Raw genomic sequence first — 6,750 nt, 5'->3', positions numbered from 1 at the left:
AGAGATATGCCTTTTTCATTTAAAGTTCAATTCAAATTGCTCCCATAAACAGTCTGCCACACAAAGATACCTCCTTTAAAGAAGAGTTACTTACCGGAAGGTAGCACTATCTTTGGATACACATTCCTCAGCCACGTGACCTCTGGTTTGTGGCAGGGGGAGTGGATCTCTCCCTTGATAGTTAAGACTTTTTCCTCGAGGCACTTCATTAGCTCTGCAGCTCCTGTGCCTCCGGGGTTATTTGTCCCACGGCCTGTCAACACAAGCACCCCTCACTTTTGGAAGGCCCCGGACCAAGGGGAAGAGCAGAGAGGCTCCTTGGAGAGGTGGCCGTGGTGTTGGTGGAACATCTGCACAGCAGCTCTCAGGTAACTGCCTTCTTCCCTCTCCAGAGCTACCTGGGAGCCTGTCATTCATGGGAGAACAGCAAAGCCAGTGCAACAAAAACACAGAAGGCAACACAAAACACCTGGCACGGTGTTATGTGTGTGCAGCAGGACAAGAGTCACCAGGTGTCACCTGCCCATGGTGCAGCTCCTCGCACTTCACAGAGAGCCCGGCTACACAACCAAAACTCTACTTCTCCCCAAGGAAAATCATTAAATATTACAGTTTCCTGCAATACCCTATGCTGAGCGATTGTGTTTCAAACCAGTAGAGGGCATTGGCAGACGCAGAGACTAAACAGGTTTGTTACAGGAGCTTGAAAAGTCAGCTGTTATTTAGAGAGATCAAACAATAGCACGCTTCAAATACAGCACGAAGTATCAAAACTAACCCTTCAAAGTTAATCAACGCAAAATATAACTAAAACGATCGAGATTCTTATAAGACTTTCCAATTATATAGGCCTTTATTGCAGTACAAATGCTAAACTAATTAATTTTATCTAATATCCTTGAAAAGTAGTTAAAATAGTGTTGTTTGTTTCACAAACTAAAGTAAGGAGAGATTAAGTGCCTTGCCCTAGCTCCAGATCCAAATGCCACGTGATGGGACTCCTAGCTTAAGAGTCACTATTGTGCTTCTAAACAACACCAATTAATACACAAAGAAAAACTCTCTCAGAGATTAAGAAAACTGCTTTCTGACTCTTTTTGTGTGAAAACAGTCAGATGATATTCCATTTATTGATGTGGCAGAAGGGTGTTTCTCCTCTATTGCCAGAGAAATGTATCCAAGATCCCAATCCAGTATATGGACTTCGTGTTCATCACCACAAAATTGGGACTGATGTGTTTGGATCTCTGAAATTTGTCCCATACGTGGTGAGGACCCTGACACTGGGCTGATGTGAATGTTGTGGGGAATTATGGCTGCAGGTCCCATAAAACATATCCTGTACTCAAAGTAACAAATGTAGTTGTAGCCACACAGGGGTCGGGTCAGAAAACACAACAGTCCCCAGGTCCCAAGGGGATGAATAAATGCTTTGGAACAACGAGAAATGAACTTCATACCCTCATTGTCCTGCCATGGCTGGGATCCAGTTAAAAGGGGGTAAGGGTGTGTGGGTACATCTCCAACAGCTCGGTTATCCTTTTACCTTCTGCAAAAAACGTATTCCAAGAACCCAGAGAACCTACAGAGTTTATGCTTGGAATAGATATAGGTGATGAAAACTCTCTTCTACCTGTGAGTCACTAAAATTGAAAATATCTTCTTCATTCCTCACAGGAAGCCTGTGGTGAGAATAATAACTGAGTACAGATCTTCCAAGCTTCAATCTGGAGTTTTGGACAAAAGCTCCTACTTCCTCCCTGAATACTGTGTCCTAGGGCTTTAGAGATGCCTTTTTTGAAAGAGTAGACAAAGCAACTTGCTCATGGGCTGCTGATGCTTAAAACCACAGACATTTCTTTCTGTTTCTATGGTCAGAATTGTCATCAAAATGCAAACCTCAGAGGAGCAAGGACATTGTAAATGGTGCTATGACAATATCTTCACTAAAAGTCAGGGCTTGATATTGAATTATTCAGTTTTGTACTTCTCTCAAACAAGAAAATTTAGGAACATCTGAGCAGATATGCTTAGATCTTATATGGCAGAGTATGTGGAAAAAATGCCCTCTGTAAACCTTTTAATTGAGTTTAAATGTTCATTTGAGTATAATTATTTTAAAGGATTGATAAAAAGTATATTTTAAGTTCACAACAAATTAAAAGTTTAGGAAGGAAAACCCAGAGGCTATTTTATTGTCTTTACATCTCTCTTTAAAATCATATTAATTTTCTTCTCCAACACTATTTTATTGTATTAAAATATAACCATGCTAGAAAAATTTCTCATTATGTTAGCAAAAATGAAGACAAGGTAGATAGTATACCAACACAATGACTGTAATCTGCTAATACAATAAGGCCTTCCTGTTATGTTTAAACAAGAATCCAGTTCTTGATCATTTTGACATGGTTTGAAAACACCGCCTCGAAAGGATAAAATGTAGCATTTTTCCATGCTTAAGAAAAAGTTTCTTATGTCCTCATTTACTGCTAAAAAGAAACAATACTGCAAAATGTATGTTGCAGGAGATTCCATTTCTGCTCTAGGAAAGTGTATATTTTGCAGAAATAAGATGTACAGGGTTATTTGTGATTAGCTGAGCATGGTTTCAATCACATATCCAAGGGAATAGTTCAGGCCTCCACGGTGTCCTGTGGTTGATCTGAGGGAAAGAACTGCACTGTGAGAAGTTGCTGTTGGTACCTGGCCTGTGCACAGCCATCAGCTTTCCTGGGACCCGACAAATTTGGCCACTTCTGTTACAGTTACCCATTGAGAGAGTTTCAAAAAGAACCCAAACAGTGCTGGGTTTTGTAGATGGTAATCCATAGTTTTTACCCAGAAAGGAGCAGCACAGCCTGTTTCAGTGCTGCTCCATGAAAACAAGCAAAGGTATGGAAAAATGCCCAGTTCAGGCTTGATACAGTGCACACTGCCAAGTGTAGGGGGGGGATGAAGAGTCCATCCTAAACAGTGCCAGGGGTAATAACAGCACCAGAAGCTCAAACTGACTGCCCAAAGGAATACAGGATATCTTCTTCCCAAGCAGACTTGCTTAAGACCACCTCACACAGCATGAACTGGGAGTACCACAGCACTTACATGCTAATACTTGGCTACTGTGCAGTGACAATAGAAAGACCAACACCAAAAGCTGCTGTTTCCAATTCCTGAGCACACCATGTGCTTTGCTCTACAGAGATTCCTGCAGCAGGAACCTCATATTCCTGTTGCCACAAGAAAATACACATGACAAAGTAGACTATAACAACAGGGACTCACAGTGGTATCTGTAAATATCCAACAGCAGGTAAAGGAAGGTAACAGAGATACAGAGAAAATTGCCTAGAACTTGGAATATTATAGAGATCATGGAAGATTCAAATTAAACTTGATGTTATATCTAATTGCAATAGTCCTTCCTTCTAAAGTTCAAGTAGCTTTTAAGAACAGCGTCAAAAATATCCAAACTCTAATTACTGTGTTGTGCTAGTTCAGTGTTCCACAGGAATCTCAGAGGCATGACTCGTTTCATTCCTAGGAGTCATTGTTTGGCAGGTCTCCAGGACAGGAATTCAAGTGAGAAAGGAAGTTAGATCAGTTGACCAAAAGGAAATAAATCAGATTATTTGAATATTTGCTCAATGGGGAACAGAAAATTGCCATGAGAAGAATTTGACATCGAATCAAGTGTTGGACACAATAGCAGCTCTCATGATTTTGATGTAGGTACATGACTGTTGGTCACAAGGTTGTGCTGCCTTCTATTTCCTTCTTGAAATAAAAAGACTCTATACATTATTTCAACAAACAAAACCCTAACAAATAAACAAACAAACAAAAAAACCCAAAACAAAACACAAACCACAGCAAACAGCAAATTCTGTTAAGTAGCCAACAATCTCTTTTGTGGTTTAGTCAAGCACTGACTTTTGAATACAAATGCTTCTGGATTGATGAAAGTCAGGCAGGAGCTCTTGCCACCATTTTTCTTTTGTGGAAGGACCTGTGAGAACTCAGAATTTATTGTGGGAGGACTGGAGATCATCCTGAAAATTTGGCTTTTAGAATTACAGACACAACTAATTTGCAATTGTAAAATGAAATTAATGTGAATATTTGAGTACTTCATTTGTGTGCACTACCAGTGCCATTGGCTTGTGGATACTAAATAAGGAGCACAATGTTTGGATACAAGTTGTGTCACACAAAATTAAATTTGCCTTCTGAAAATTTATCCCTATCAAACATATAAATTTACCGGTCATAGAGGTGTCACATATTTTTCAATTTTTGGAGTGTGTTGAAATTAAGAAATCATCATGCAGCCCAATGGTCTAACAATCTGCTAGAACAAACAGCAGTGAATATCCAGTATCAATACAGTTATTAATTACCAGTTATCTGTATACCAAATATAACCAGTCATTAAATGTAAATAAAATAACTCTCTTAAAAATTGATTTCCCAGATGAGAGGAAAATCTAGTTAGCAAGCTGAGTGTGAAATTTACATGTAGTTCATGAAAAAGTGATTACTTACGGAATTAATTGATTTTAGAAATGAATCTAAGGATGTAAAATTATGGCATAAAACTGAAAACAATCTGAAGATCTGTTTTATGTCTATGAGAAAGGCACTTAGTTCTCCCTTCCAAGCACAGCCAATCCCAGAAGTTGTGATCCACCAAGAAATCCCTACTCAAAGCCATATTCCCTATTATCCATCTTCATAGCACTTGCCCTCTTCCTATTCCACTCAAATATGTCCACAACTGGGTTGTGTCCTGATTTGGGGTCAACAACTCTTTCCCCAGGAGTCTCAGTATCGTACCGAGATACAGTTTTCAACCTGTCAAATTGTCACTCAAAAATGCATCTTCTCACAAATTATCTGAAAAATAGGAACCCTCCCCTCTTTCAGACACATTTCAGTGCTAGTGGTGTCAGCCTCACCCCTGCACCATCTCCTTGCAGTTTCTCTGTACCTCCCTTCCCATTGCTCCTCTTGTGCAAGGTGCTTTTGCTGAATCATATCAGCTGCTCCCAAGGATGTGTTTGTGCTGTGTGTCTCACCTGGGAAAGTGGAAAGGACAAGGAGTAACAGAATCTTCCACACATCCTTTGCTGAATGCTCTGTGTGGACTGACAGTTAACTTTGAAGCACCCAGCACACTGCTGTGAGACTCAAAATTCCCAATGGGAATTCCCAAGGAACAACCTTGTAAGATTTGTGAGTTCGCCTTTCTGAGGTTTTCTCTTTACCGCATCAATCCAAGGCACTAGTGGGAACCCTGAAAGGACTTTTCAATTCTTGAAAAGTATCTCTTTTTAGATCTTCTGCTCTCTTCAGAGAATTACAGAATCACAGAATCACAGAATCAGCTGGGTTGGAAAAGGCCTCTGAGACCACTGAGTCCAGCCTATGACCTAACAGCATCTTGTCACTCAGCCCATGGCACTGAGTGCCACGTCCAGGCTTTCCTTAAACACCTCCAGAGACGGTGACTCCACCACCTCCCTGGGCAGCCCGTTCCAATGTCTGATCACCCTTTCTGTGGAGAACTTCTTCCTAATGTCCAACCTAAACCTCCCCCCTGTGTCCTGAAGAGTATGACCATAGTCATTCTGTCCCAGCATAAATGCTTTGGTATGGCAGGATTTACAAGGTTTACTCTTGGAACAGATGCCGTATTTCTGTATGGCAGCTGGGACTGCTGTACAATGTGTTGCCTGTCTTTCTTCTGAAAGAAGTATGAGTCTCATGAGGAGTAGCTGAGGGAGCTGGTGGGGGCTCAGCCTGGAGAAAAGGAGGCTCGGGGGGACCTCATCACTCTCTACAACTCCCTGACAGGAGAGGGGAGCCGGGGGGAGGTCGGGCTCTGCTCCCAAGGAACAAAAGATAGGATGAGAGGAAACGGCCTCAAGCTGTGCCAGGGGAGGTTTAGGTTGGACATGAGGAGAAATTTCTCCACAGAAAGGGTGATCAGACATTGGAACGGGCTGCCCAGGGAGGTGGTGGAGTCACCGTCCCTGGAGGTGTTTAAGGAAAGCCTGGACGTGGCACTCAGTGCCATGGGCTGGGTGACGTGGTGGTGTTCGGTCACAGGCTGGACTCGATGACCTCAGAGGTCTCGGCCAACCTGACTGATTCTGTGATTCTGACAACAACCTCAGTGGCACTTACTGGGCCATCTGCCCCTTCGGGAGCTCTTACGGGAGCCTGGAGGTCGCTCTGTTCCCTTCACAGGGAACACCCCACACCTTCCCAGGGACTAGCCCACACTTTCCAAGGGAACACCCCACACTTTCCTAGGGAACACCCCACACCTTCCCAGGGAACACCCCACACTTTCCAAGGGAACACCCCACACCTTCCCAGGGAAAACCCCACACTTTCCAAGGGAACACCCCACACCTTCCCAGGGAACACCCCACACTTTCCAAGGAAACACCCCACATTTTCCAAGGGAACACCCCACACTTTCCAAGGGAACACCCCACACTTTCCTAGGGAACACCCCACACCTTCCCAGGGAACACCCCACACTTTCCTAGGGAACACCCCACATTTTCCAAGGGAACACCCCACACTTTCCTAGGGAACACCCCACACTTTCCAAGGGAACACCCCACATTTTCCAAGGGAACACCCCACACTTTCCAATGGAACACCCCACACCTCCCCGGCGGACGCCCCGCCCCGTTGCCATGGAGACCGGCGCGGCCGCTGATTGGCTGCGCCGCG

This window comes from Lepidothrix coronata, unplaced genomic scaffold (genome assembly GCF_001604755.1).
Source record: "Lepidothrix coronata isolate B3197 unplaced genomic scaffold, Lepidothrix_coronata-1.0 Scaffold25, whole genome shotgun sequence".
Classification (NCBI taxonomy): domain Eukaryota; kingdom Metazoa; phylum Chordata; class Aves; order Passeriformes; family Pipridae; genus Lepidothrix; species Lepidothrix coronata.
The sequence above is the reverse complement of the archived record's forward strand: the minus strand, read 5'-3'. Positions refer to the sequence as shown.